Source organism: Lissotriton helveticus, chromosome 2_2 (assembly GCF_964261635.1).
Source record: "Lissotriton helveticus chromosome 2_2, aLisHel1.1, whole genome shotgun sequence".
Classification (NCBI taxonomy): domain Eukaryota; kingdom Metazoa; phylum Chordata; class Amphibia; order Caudata; family Salamandridae; genus Lissotriton; species Lissotriton helveticus.
In genome coordinates, this window is record NC_136060.1 from 379,935,138 (window position 1) to 379,948,458 (window position 13,321).

Sequence of the window (13,321 nt, forward strand, 5' to 3'; positions counted from 1 at the left end):
GGTATGTATGGAGGGCGATGGGGCGGGTGGAACTAAATTAAATAAGTTATAAAAACAGTTACACTTGGCTTCCTGGCTTGACGTCCTCCTTGCTCAGGTCTTCTTGAGGAAGGCTCCAACGTGGGACCCAGGAAACTTCACTAACCAATCCTGGCGCTACTCTCATGCAGCATTAGAGAAGAGCCAGGATTGGAGGGAGCAGCCTCCAATCCTGGCGCTGCTCTCATGCTGCATGAGAGAAGAGCCAGGATTGGAGGGAGCAGCCTCTTTCAGCTCTCCCGAGGACACTGGATGCCTATGCTTTCTCTAAACCAGCTGTCTTGGACAGCTGGGTTAGAAAGGTTTAAAATGTGCATGTTTGGCTGGCTAGCCAAAGAGACGTGCACTTTAAACTTAAAAGTTGCCTGCCCATCACTGCTCTCTGCTGCCGCCTGTCAATAGCTGCCCTGCCCCCGTTCTGACGCTCGTCTCGGGGTGAGGTTATTGAAAAATAAAGTTATGATAAATGAACTTTATTACCATTTTATTTTTCATCTCCGGGGGCAATTTAGTTAGTGGGGTGACGCTCCTCCGCCATAACGGAGTCTCCGTCCCTGATCATTTTACATATAAGTATTTTACTTTCGAACAAGCGCGAATACAGCTTTTGAAACGTTTAATTCAAATATTTTAGCAAAATTGTTCAACTTATACTCCATTCCTTTATGCTGTAAAGTAGCTGCGTCCATTTCCTGCAATAATTTTGCTGGTGCATCACTTTTCCTGATGAACCTTCATCATACGGGTCACAGTAGAAAAATAAAACAGTCTTAATTCATCTTTTTATTTGCCCTTTAGCCAGTTTCCCATTTCTATTGTTTGAACTTTGTAGTGGTATTAAGGGTACTTTCAGTAATCCTATTGATTTGTAGAGAATCATTTTATTGTATTTACTGGATTATTCCAGCCTTGCCCATTGTCTAGCTAATAGACTGGTGTAATAGGCACCCATTCAGCCCCTGTGGTGTGAGGAGGCCCCCAGCCTTCTCTACATGAAGGGAGACCTCCTCAGCTTGTGAGACTCCGTGTGTCTCTCTAAACTATTGCTGCAGCAGGCCTGGTTCTGACATGGACTGAGCCAGGATTGAACAGAAACAGAATAATGTACTAGTTTCTCCTTCATTCCAAGCTTTCCTGGCACTTTACAAGCGTGGGTGGAGCCCCTGAGAGCGAGCATTCGCCACAGGGTATTGCTCCTCTGAGCGGGGAAGAGGCACACAGTAGTGACTGGAGCAGAGGTAGGGCTGCCACCTTTCCCAGAGAAAAATAAAGTATACTGTTCACATCTTAACATTTTGCTATACCCGGACAGGATTCTTAAGTAGAACTTTGACATCTCCTATATTATTTTTAACATGGCCTTTCTGTCTTTGCTTACTTAAATTATCAGTCGGGGGACCTTAGGGCTGATGTAGAACACATTTTAAAGTGTTTTCTTCTTACATTAACTGTTTAAAGTATTTACTGATAAAGAGAAAAAATACTGGCATAAGGTGATTTTCTCATTTTCGTAATGGCCTGGACATTAACATGCTGGTCATGTCAGTATAAAACCAGCCGGATGGCAGCCCTAGGAAGAGGATATGTGCATCTCCAGTTACAGGACCAGGACTCTCCTTGCAGGCAGTGGAGGGCACAAAGTATAGCTGGGATGTTGAATTGGTAGTAAATATATGAAGGGATGATTGTACATGAGTGATTGAGGTTGGTGAATGGTAATGAAGTGGACCCCGTCCCGCAAAGAACCTCCCCCAAAACCTGTTTTTTTGTCAGTGACTAGCAGAGTTGTGCCTTCCACGAGGATCTTGTTTTGTTAAAGGTGTGCTGGAAAAGCACAGGGAAATGCCTGGATGGTGTCTCCATCCTATGCACAAAACCGAGGGAAGATGCTCGACCCCCATCTTCTCTGCCAGCAACCACGTTGCCTTCAGCTACTCCACCGGACTACACTGGACTGACCACAGCTGCATCCACTTCACCTCTAAGAAGACCACATTCCACCACCGCCCAAAACAGATCCCCCGCAGATGCTGGAGCAAAGTCACCGCAGACCAGCTAACCACATCACTGAGCCAGAACCCACCTATCACCACCACTGACACTAACGACGCAGCCCGCAACCTCACACAGTGGATCGTCAACTGCGACGACGCCCTTGCACCACTGAAGAACCCTCCAGGCAAGCCCGGCAACAGGAAAACAACATGGTTCACCGACTACCTCAAAGAATCGAAGAAATCCTACCGAACCCTCGAGAAAACCGGGCGCGGCGAACAGACGACAGAAAACAGGATAGCCCTCAAAAACGCCACACGCAAACACCACCAGCTGATCTGCACCACCAAAAAGACATCGTTCAAAGAACGGCTGGACAACAACACACACAACAGCAAGGAATTCTTCAGCATCATAAAAGAGCTCTCCAATCCCAACGCCAACAGCAACGACATCACACCGTCGCAAGACCTCTGCAACTCCCTCGCCACGTTCTTTCACCGCAAGATCGCCGATATCCACAACCGCTTCAGTGCCCAGACTCCACCCCCAGCCACCGAACCAACGCCCCCTACAACCACCTCAGCGCTTGGACTCCCATCAGCACCGAAGACACCGCCCACGCTATGAACACCATCCACTCCGGCTCTCCTTCCGACCCATGCCCTCACCACATCTTCAACAAAGCCGACACCATCATCGCTCCTCACCTACGGAACGTCGTAAACAACTCCCTCGTGTCCTCCACCTTCCCAGAGAGCTGGAAGCACGCAGAGATCAACGCCCTACTGAAGAAACCCACAGCGGACCGGTGAAAGTGATCAAGAAGATCGTCAATAAACAGATGACCGCATTCCTCGAGGCCAATGGATCCCTTGACCCATCCCAGTCCAGATTTCGAGCCAACCACAGCACCGAGGCCACCCTCATCGCAGCCCCCGACGACATCAGGACCCTACTCGACAACGGGGAAACCACCGCCCTCATCCTCCTAGACCTCTCAGCCGCTTTTGATACAGTATGCCATCGCACCCTAATAACCCGCCGCCACAACGTCGGGATCCAAGGTAAAGCCCTGGACTGGATCACCTCATTCCTCTCCGACAGAACCCAGAGAGTCCGCCTCCCTCCTGCTCCGCGGCCACCGAGATCATCTGCGGCGTACCCCAAGGCTCATCGCTCAGCCCAACCCTCTTCAATATCTACATGAGCCTCCTTGCCACCATCGCACCAAAACACAACCTCAGCATCATCTCATACGCCGACGAAACCCAGCTGATACTCTCCCTCACCAAAGACCCAGCCACTGCCAAACTCAACCTCCAGGAAGGAATGAAAAACGTCGCTGAATAAATGAAACTCAGCCGTCTGAAACTGAACTCCGACAAGATGGAGGTCCTCATCCTCGGACCATCCCCATCCGCCTGGGACGACTCTTTGTGGCCCACAGAACTGGGCACCGCACCGACACCCACTGACCACGCACGCAACCTGGGATTCATCCTGGACTCCTCTCTCACGATGACCAAGCTAGTCAACGCCATCTCATCTTCATGGTTCAACACCCTGCGCATGCTCCGTAAGATCTTCCGGTGGATCCCTACCGGAACTAGAAAGACCGTCACCCAGGCCCTCGTCACCAGCCGACTAGACTACGGGAACGCCCTATACGCAGGAACCACAGTCAAACTTCAGAAAAGACTCCAAACGCATACAGAACGCATCCACACGACTCATCCTCGACATCTCCCGCCACAGCTACATATCAGCCCACCTGAGAGACCTGCACTGGCTCCCCGTCAACAAAAGGATCACGTTCAGGCTCCTCACCCACGCACACAAAGCGCTCCACGACATAGGTCCCGAATACCTCCACAACCGCCTCACGTTCTACACTCCGCTCCGCCAGCCTCGCCCTCGCCACCGCCCCAGGGATCCGCAGAACCACCGCCGGAAAAAGATCATTCTCCTATCCTGCGGCCAAGACGTGGAACTCCCTCCCCGCCCACCTACGACTGACCCAGGACCACCTCAAGACCTGGCTCTTCGAGCAGTAGCGGCACTCCCTCCCCCTCCCCCCTCCTCCCCCCGCGCCTTGAGACCCTCTCGGGTGAGTAGCGCGCTCTGCAAGTGTTTTGATTGATTTATTGATTGAAGATGTTCTGTAGGGACATGTGTTTTATTCATGGCTGCTGGAATTATGCGACTGTGGGCCCGAGGAATTTTTTGCGCAATCCTAGATTTGCTGCATTTGCTACAAAATCAATCGTCTGCTGCATAATCTCCGGATTTGAACAAAAAATACATTTTGTTTATAGCTCAAATGGTTCAAAAGTTACTTGTGGTCGTGGGGGTGTAGCGGGCCGGAAAATCAGGCAAGGAGGCCGTAGGTAGTGGGCTATTTCGAGGTTTTATTGAATTTACAAGAGTCGAAGAAAGGGCTAGTACAGAGTGTTCCAGATGGGTCGGGTAGTTCTTCTTGGTCGGCTAGACTCCACTCGGATTGGTCCACGGCTGGGCTCTGTCTTCTTTGCTGGGGAGATACCTCGGAGGGCAACAAGAGAAACAAGGGACCGTTAGTCCGAACAGGGACTCAGTACGTATGCTTCCACCGACACCGGGAAGTGAGGGGGCAGAGGAGAACGAGTTGTGAGGGAGGGAGGTACGGGGAAGAGGGACAAGAAAGAAGGGTGAAGAACGAGAATATAGCAAGGGTGTCAGGGTGAGCGTGACGGGAAGACGGGCTTCTTACGGTGAAAGTGCTTTACGATATTCACAGTGCTTCTACTACGTGATAGGTGCCTATAAAGGAGAGATCTATACAAAATATGTACACTGAGCACCTAGCGTGCTCACGGGGAGGTTTAGGCTACTCACGCGGTCCGCCGTAGCTCTCCAGTGAGCCACGGCCGCTCTTCAGCCTCCTCCTTAAGGACTCCACCAGTCCTCCGACCACTTGTCTTCTTCGGGTTGTTCCTCTTCTCCGTCTCCTAGGCCAGTCTGAGTATCCTGCCACAATGCTCCGACGACGTCTTCGATGTTGCTTCCGCTTTTCACTTGTTCTGTCACTACCTTAGGGGTGGAACTTCCGGGGTCGAGGTGAAGTGCTTCCGGTTGTTGCTGGTCTTTGATTGCTTCCTGGAATAGAGAGAGGGGCGGGGGACTTTGGGTCATGGTTACCGCTCCGGCAATGTTACGGACCCGAGGGGTTTGGAGGAAAGTGTTTGTGTGTGACACCCCTGATAGCGGTAAGGGTTCAGGGGGGTACAATCCTGGCGGGGTTGACAACGGGACCTGATCACATTACTAAAATGCATTGACACGCGTTATTGTGCAGTGGAAGATCCTTTGCAAAAGTGGACTGTCACTTTTCTGTTGCTTATTTCTATATTTGGGTGTTAAACTAGTACTAATAAGGTGCAACCAATTCCCAGACAGTTTAACAAGTGTAAAAATGACAAAATAATGAAGTAATACCATCACGAAATGGGCTGCATTACGGTGTATACTTTGCCTTTTCTTGCTGCATACTAAAACCCTTCTGCATAATTTGTCCCTGCAGTGCCGCATAATTCATGTGGCCCTGGTTTTATTTAATCGAATCTCTTACACTGCATGAGAATCCCTCAACAAGTACTTTGAATGTATGACCAGGGCCATTGGATTTATGTGGCTGGGAAGGACCAAATTAAATTATGCAGCATGTATATTTATAGATCAATACCCACCTACAAAGTGAGATTTAAACATTTTAACCAAACAGCCCCGCTTTGCAATGAAAGCTAATAGGACACTTGTTCTCTGTAATCTGGTACGTACAGCAGCTGTGGTAGTAGAGCATAAGGGAGGTCAGGAAAAATAGCCCTGGGGAACGGATCTCATCTGGCCCCTCTGGAGATGCCAGTGAAGACTCTCTTGAGGAAATTGAAACAACCTTCGGGGCAGGGAGTTCAGGGTGAGTAGCAAGGGGAAGAAGGCCAATGAGAGTTTGAGATGAGTGTTCCAGGCTCCATGTCATTTATAGGCTACAATACAACTGTGGAGCCAGAAGTATTGGAAGAGCTGTTCACCCAAGGACCCGGCTTCTGCCAAATGGAGGAAAAGCATGGTGCTTTACGAGAGGGCACTGTCACCAGGGCCACAGCTATCAGTGGTGCAGCTAGTGCCGTAGCACTGTGACCAGCGATGGCGAAGGGGCACAGAGTGCATTGCATCAGCTGTATTTTATTTAAGAAACCATCCTTCCCATTCAGAATGTTATTTTTTCCATTGTGGTTGTCAATTGCTTGAGTCCGTTGGCCCTTTTTGGGGAAGGGAGGGAGGTAAGTGGAAGATGGTCATGGAGCGCAAGATAGACATAGCCCCACACAACTACTGGAGAAGCCAGAAATCAGAGCAGAGGTGGGCTGACATTCAGTGACTGATACATGGGGCTTGACATCTAAAAGACAATTTGTTTTGTAGAGCAACTAAAGTATTGTGGGTGATAGTGGAGGGCGACAAAGGAAGCTGCAATGGGAAAGAAAAGGAAAATGGCAAGACAGTATCAAGTAGATACATGCATAAGGAAAGAGATTACAAGATGCTATAAATGACAAGGATAGCTGGAAAGGTGTTAGAGAAGAGATGTTGGGGATAAAAAGGAGGGAAGGGGTGGAGAGGAAGAGAAACTATACCAAAGGATACAAGCGAGACATCATAAAAGAAGAGCAGAGAGAGTGTGAGAATAGACAAAGGAGATCGTAAAAGCATGATGGAAAGATAGCAACAGGATAGTTTGGAAAAAGTATATGATATGAATTACAAAGAATGAAAAAAAGGGAATGCCTGGGATAAGAATAGAGAACACATAGGATGGTCAAAAATAATGGAAAGAACAGAAATGGTGAGGGGAACTTTGGAGTGTACAGAGAAAAATGGACTGTATAAACAGGGAAGCGCATGAGAAAAAGAAAGGAGTGAGATCGGAGAGGACAGAAATGGAAAAAGAAAATATATTGGACTGAACGAATGGAAGGATGAGAAGAGACTGGCGAGGAAGAGAAGACATATGAAGGTCACATGAAGGATGGGGGTAGGTGCGCGTTACTAGGCAACGCTGAAATCTATCCCATAAAGTGTAGATGATAAAATCTACGTATGTAGAAAATAGTCATGTAATGCAAGTCCTGTGAAGGACGTACTAAATTGTATGAAGCATGGCTGAATATTGAGAAATAATTACGAAGGATGTTATGTTATGAATCAATTAATAAAGATCTGGTTGTTGAAAACAGAAAAAACTCTGTACTGAAAGCGTTAAAGGGAGAACCATCGCTAGTCAACACACAGTTGAATAGAACAAAATATGAACATATAGTAAACATCGTAATTATGAAATTAATAACAAAAGGTTGGTTTGTGCAATATGAGTAAATGTATTAGTCACCACTGTACGAACTAAGGATCACGTGAAAGTTATAAGTAACAGCTGAATTCCATACGGTCATTGAGGTCGTATGGTTTCATACTAGCCAAGGTGGAAATCCAGTAGTTCTCTCTTTGTAAGAGTGTTCTATGATTGTCTTTGTCCTCAGCCTTTGCTACATTTTCAAGAATGCAAAAATGCATTTGACTGACATTGTGTCCTGCTCCGATGAAATGTTGCGCTACAGTAGATTTTACTTGTTTAGTCCTAATGTTTGATTTATGTTCATTGAGTCTGATTTTTATTTTTCTCTCAGTCTGCCCTACATAAGTTTTTCCACAGGGGCACTTTAACATGTACAACACATTGGAGGTGTCACATGTGGCTGTGGCTCTGATTCTGATCTTGTGTCCCTTCATAGGATGGTCAATGGTAGTACCTTTGATAATGCTGTGACAATGATTGCAATTCCAGCATGGAAGGGTTCCTTTGTGTTTAATCGGACTCTGTTCAGAATGTTTGATTAACTCTCCAAGCTTGATTTTACTTCTTGTCCTTGACATCAGTCTCGAGCGGTCTGGTCTCTTCCTACTGTCTCCTCGCGAAGAGCAGGCGCGTGGCAGCTCTAGATCAGTCATAAACAATGACTTCTCCTTAGCCCCTTCTCTTCCCATTCAGTATATAATGCACATGTCATCAATGTTGGCTGCGCTCACCCCAGACAATGACTTGAATAGACATCCTCTTGTTTCTGAACACCAAAAACATAATGGCCTCCACTCGAAGGGAGTCTTTCCTGTAAGTGGTGGCCAGTGTTGATTTTCACTGCCTGGTATGGCAGACCCTGACAGGGGCCTGCATCAGAAAATCCACCTAAAATAGGGCAGACCTCTCTGATGTACTACCTGTGCTGGCTCTGTGGTGGGTAGACCACCACTATTTAGAGACTGCTGGCAGACTAGGGATCAACTTTCAGAACCTACCAGAGTTACTGGTAACACTCGTATCAGTAACTCCGAGATGTGGAGTACTTCCAGGATAAGGCATGAATTAGAAAAGAGACTGCCAGTCTCGTAGAATGGGAGCTCCAAAAATTTTTGGTAGATAAACTTGCTCAGTCAAAACATAAATAACCCTATTCATCCTTACCTGTTTGGTGGCTAGATTTAATTTGCATCTGCACATCCCATACACACCTACTCCCTTATTTAAGCACCAGTGAGGGGAAGTGGCAATGAGGAGAACATACACTCAGCCCCTAAAGTTCAAATATGTCAATACCATTTATATCATAAAAAATACGAACACTTCCCAGTTTTTAGTGTCCATGTATGAAGAGCATGCTCAACCCACATGGATAACGTATTTCTCTTTGACGCTAAGCATATCCGAGAAACCTGTGCTGATGTCAAGTGGATACAGGTGGCAGAGATGATTTACTTCTACAGGGTGGCTGCCGGCTGCAAGAAAATGTGCAGTGGGGAGCCCCCACGCCATTTGTTGCAGGGGGCCCACCCTAAGGTTTTGTTAACGCCACTGTATGTAGATTCAAACCATGTTGTCGGAGAATATGGCACGGCGAACCACACACTTCCTGAAACCCCTTCCACATGTCCTCAATGCTGACTGTTTAAGGATCTTGTTTCATTTTCATTTGCAAATTATTTCTTAGAATAATCTTGTTGCGCTTGTTTTTTTCATTAGCAGTAATAGAAAAGAGATTGCCTTTTCTCTCTCCAGCTGCTCCAGCGAGACATTGTTCTTTCTAGCTGCTGAAACCCTTTGTTTCTGAATATGTAATGCAGCCAAAAACTCAAAGCTATTGCAGTGATCCCTTTGGATGGAGTCAGAGAAAACAATGACTCCAGAGGACATCCGTGGCACTGTTTGTTGTTCTGCACAATATCAAAATTAGCTGAAATTGAAGGCAATTGAGCATGTCATTTCTGGCCTTAATTAAAGCGTTACAATAGTGCTTCCCGCAGGTCTGTTCACTGTGTAAAGCTGACTGTTCGCTGCTTTGCGAATGTTGTCAGTTACATTTACAACACCTCCGTAATTGCTTCACGAGGTGCTTCTGGCCTTCACCTCACACTTCCCCATTATCACCCAGCATCCTCATTCTCCTTCCTTCCTTCCTTCCGCCGCCTTCACTCGGGAAAGGACTAATAGTTCCCATTGTTAGTACTTGTACAATCCTGTATGATTCATTGGCATCTTGGGCTCGATTCACAAAGAAGCAGGTAGATGTGGAATCTTTGCATGTGCTCCATCTTAGGGCCTGGTTTAGGGTTTGGACTTTACACTCCTCTTCTCTGGCAATCGCTGAGAGAAGAATCTGCTGCATTTAGAGGTTTCCCCTAAATAAGCAGTGGCTGCTCCACCAAAATAGTAAGAGATGAGGATCTTCGAGTACAAAATTAGCCAGTGCCCATTTACAGTGGTAGAAAATCCACCTCCAGATGGGGTGGGGGGGACTGGAAAGCTCCCCTGAAGTGGGCTGTATTGTCAGTACCCACTAGTCTCTTAACAGGCGCGATGGGCCATAATAAGTTCCCTTGGGTTCTTGGCAGATCAGAGGGCTGAGGTGGTGAAGCGTCCCCTAGCATCTTATTGGCTAAACTAAAATTGGGTGGATATGTCTATGAAAGACCAGGTGACCTCTGCCTGCAGCATGTGCTTCGGGACAGTGCACCTTCTTATGAGGATCTTCCAGTGGTTTCCGCTGTCCTCTCGGAAGACCCTCGTCCAGGCCCTGATAATCAGTTGCCTGGACTATGGAAATACGCTTGTTGTAGCATCATATGAATTCTTAAAACAAATCTTAAAACCTGGTTGTTCTAAATGCTGTTTCCTGACCTATCTGCTGCCTCAGCACCGCGATACCCCTCCGGGGGGCGAGTCTTTGTGTTCTATCAATATCCATTAACATAACATATGTTGTCTGAAGGAAAATCCAATGTTTGGCTGTAGGTTATTTGTTACTGGCCAAACGTACTTAGTGGTAATTCACATACATTATAGTACAAAGCATACATAATCTGCACATTGCATAAATATGTGCATGTCTTTGTGGGATGCATTCCAGTGGGGACATGCATCCGTTTCAACAATCCTTATGAAAATGTGGTTTATAATCCACACCTTTCTACATATATCTTGTAAAGTCTGCATGGATTTTGTGCACATTGCAGATTTTTGTGCACAACAAAAGCCTTGCACATTTCAGTGTAAAATGGGTTATCAGACGAGAGAATCAAATGCATGTATAAAATGTATCTTTATACAAAAAGTTAAATTTTTGTGAGTGCAAACCATATGTGCAATTTATGATCTTGGGCACTATTAAGACATTACATTAGAAACACACACTTTAGCCTGCCTGCAGAACCTATTGCAGTTCACTGTAGATACTGGACAAAGAGCAATGGTTTCAGCCATGAGCTGGGCACAGGTCATAATTTAGTGTCTCTGCTCACAATTTCAACAAACTGGCTTTTAAACCTCACAGATTGTTTTTAGTCACCCTAATTATAAAAGGGTGGCCAATAATGTGCTTAATGGCTTTCAACCTCATCAGCTGTTCGCATATCACAGGGTTGGGATGTAGCTACCTTATGCCTGACATGGCCTGGTGGGGGGTGGTTTATGTAGTGCTGGCTGCAGGATCACACAATGGTAGCTAGAGAACCAATCCTCCGCCTCATGCAGCCTATGACTATGCCATTTGAGATTTCTAGTTTCAGGGCGTGAGCAGGTTCACAAGCTGGATGAATTTGCACCTTATCCATAACGCCAAACAGAGGACAATCGCCCCTGTCTTTAGCGGAAGTTTGTTGTCCAGAGTTTGAGTTGTTTTAGTGCCCTGTTATCCCCACCCCTACCCCGAGACCACGACTGGCGGCCCCCTAGTAAGGGGGGAATAGTTTAGGTGCACTTCCTTTGAGGGTGAGAGTACCTGCACCCAGCTTGGCAGCCTCTGTGGGCTTTTTTTTCATCTGCTTGGTATGCATGGTCAATTAATAAAGGTTTGCTCCTCTCCCAAATGCCCTAAGTGTCTACAGGATGCATTGTGCACATTTCAGAGAGATGGCTTGTGTCGCTGCTCTCATGTCAGGTCAGTCGTCACCGGCCATAGATTTGCTAGTCCCTTCATTGTTTCTTGCCAGACCCCAACTGTGTGGCGGGGGAGATGAAGAGGTCATGCTGTATCGCCAAGTTGGCAGCATAGTACATCATTGGCCTCCCCTTGGAGATTTTCTGCTCACCCCTTACATGCACCTCTATCATATCACAATTTCATGGTCGTCAGCGACTCATTAAGCTTCGGGTAATCCCCAAAACGTGTTCCTGTGTTGGCTTGGGTTGTGAAGGATCTTTCCACGTGTGTGGCACTGCTGTGCTTTCGTTCACCCCTGCATCACAAGGGAGCTTCTTGTGTTGATAGTTATTCTTGAGACTTTGTAAATGCAATGTGTGTTGGATATATTGGATTGGTTTGTGCCTTCTTCTTGTGCTATACATCTGCCCAGATTAACTACTCTCCCTAGATTTCTGCAAGAATTCACAGATTCCAGATTGGTTGGAGCCATATAAATGTCAATATCTGTGAGCTCCAGTACTAACTGTGTCTGAACCGCAGAATAAAACCGTGGCATCTCTCTGTGCTTTTCTGGCATTTCAAATGAGGACGTCACGGACCATATTACATTGCTGGTTGTTTAATGTCCATTCCTGTAAGTTGTCCCACTGCCTCTACTCAGTTGGCGGTTCATAGCAAATACTACCAGTTCTCTGTCAGGATCTCCATCGATAATCATAAGCACTGAATTGTCCCGCCCATGTACACTGACCTGGATCAGTTCTTTCAACATCACACTTTCACGGTAGCTTCACCTTACTTTGGAAAGGCCAGGAATTATATGTGACAAAAAAGTAGAATTTGGTAGTGTTAAGATCGGCTATCGTGCCAGTTCTAATAATTTTACATGAAAAAATGGGAGAAAAGCTTAAGCCTTTTTAAAACCACTATAAATAAGAGTGGTGTTTTAAAATGTCCTTCACAAAGTCTTTTTACGTTATTTTAAAGTGAATAATAGGTAAAGATAAGGCAATGGCGCCTACATAGGCTGCAGCATTGAAACAATGTGAATAAAACATTGCACCTTTAAGAGCCTCTTGACTCCCAGTGTTTCTCATCATGCCCTGCATGTGACAGGTTACTCAGTTCTGTTTGACGCAGCTAATAACAGAAACTGATCTAATCGAACGTTATCTCTTCTCTTGGGATGAAGGGATGGAGGATTATTTCAGTGGAGATTCCAGTGAGAGAGAACTGGGATTACAGGTAAGGAACAATTCCTTCCCTCTTGGTGGATCTCCATTGATACTCATAAGCACTGAATGGATTAGTTAGCTCATCCCCAAGGAAATCCGCGAGGGAAGATGTAGTATTCTTGTTTACAGATATTTCCCTTTTAATACAAATTCCAATGTTGTACATATTTCCCTTTTAAATAGAATGTCTCTTCATAGCTGCTCATGCACATTGTGTTATGGATTCCATTTAGAATTGTTATGGTCTGAAATGGATTGGGGTGGGGAAAAAGGACTGGTAACTTGGAGAGTGGATGTACTGTGCTGCAGTTCAATAAACCTTGGATTTTACTTGGAATTATCTTGGATTTTCAACCTCTTTATTACAGAAGAGATAAAAGGAAAAAGTATAAATGAGGCAAACAGAATTCTTAGAGATGCTTGCCCAACCTGAGCATCTGCCCTTGGATTTGAATCAAGACAATAGTGCCTTGTGAAGGTGTGAACATATCTCAAAGTCCAGCTTTATAAATCTCAGAAATCGAAATATTTCTAAACAAAGCG

General features: G+C 46.1%; 1 protein-coding gene across 3 annotated transcripts in view; it reads left to right on the forward strand.

Moving 5' to 3' along the window:
• ZFYVE28 (zinc finger FYVE-type containing 28) overlaps positions 1-13,321 on the forward strand; it is a 635,647-nt gene that overhangs the window by 370,570 nt on the left and 251,756 nt on the right. The gene's annotated exons all lie outside the window — the stretch shown is intronic.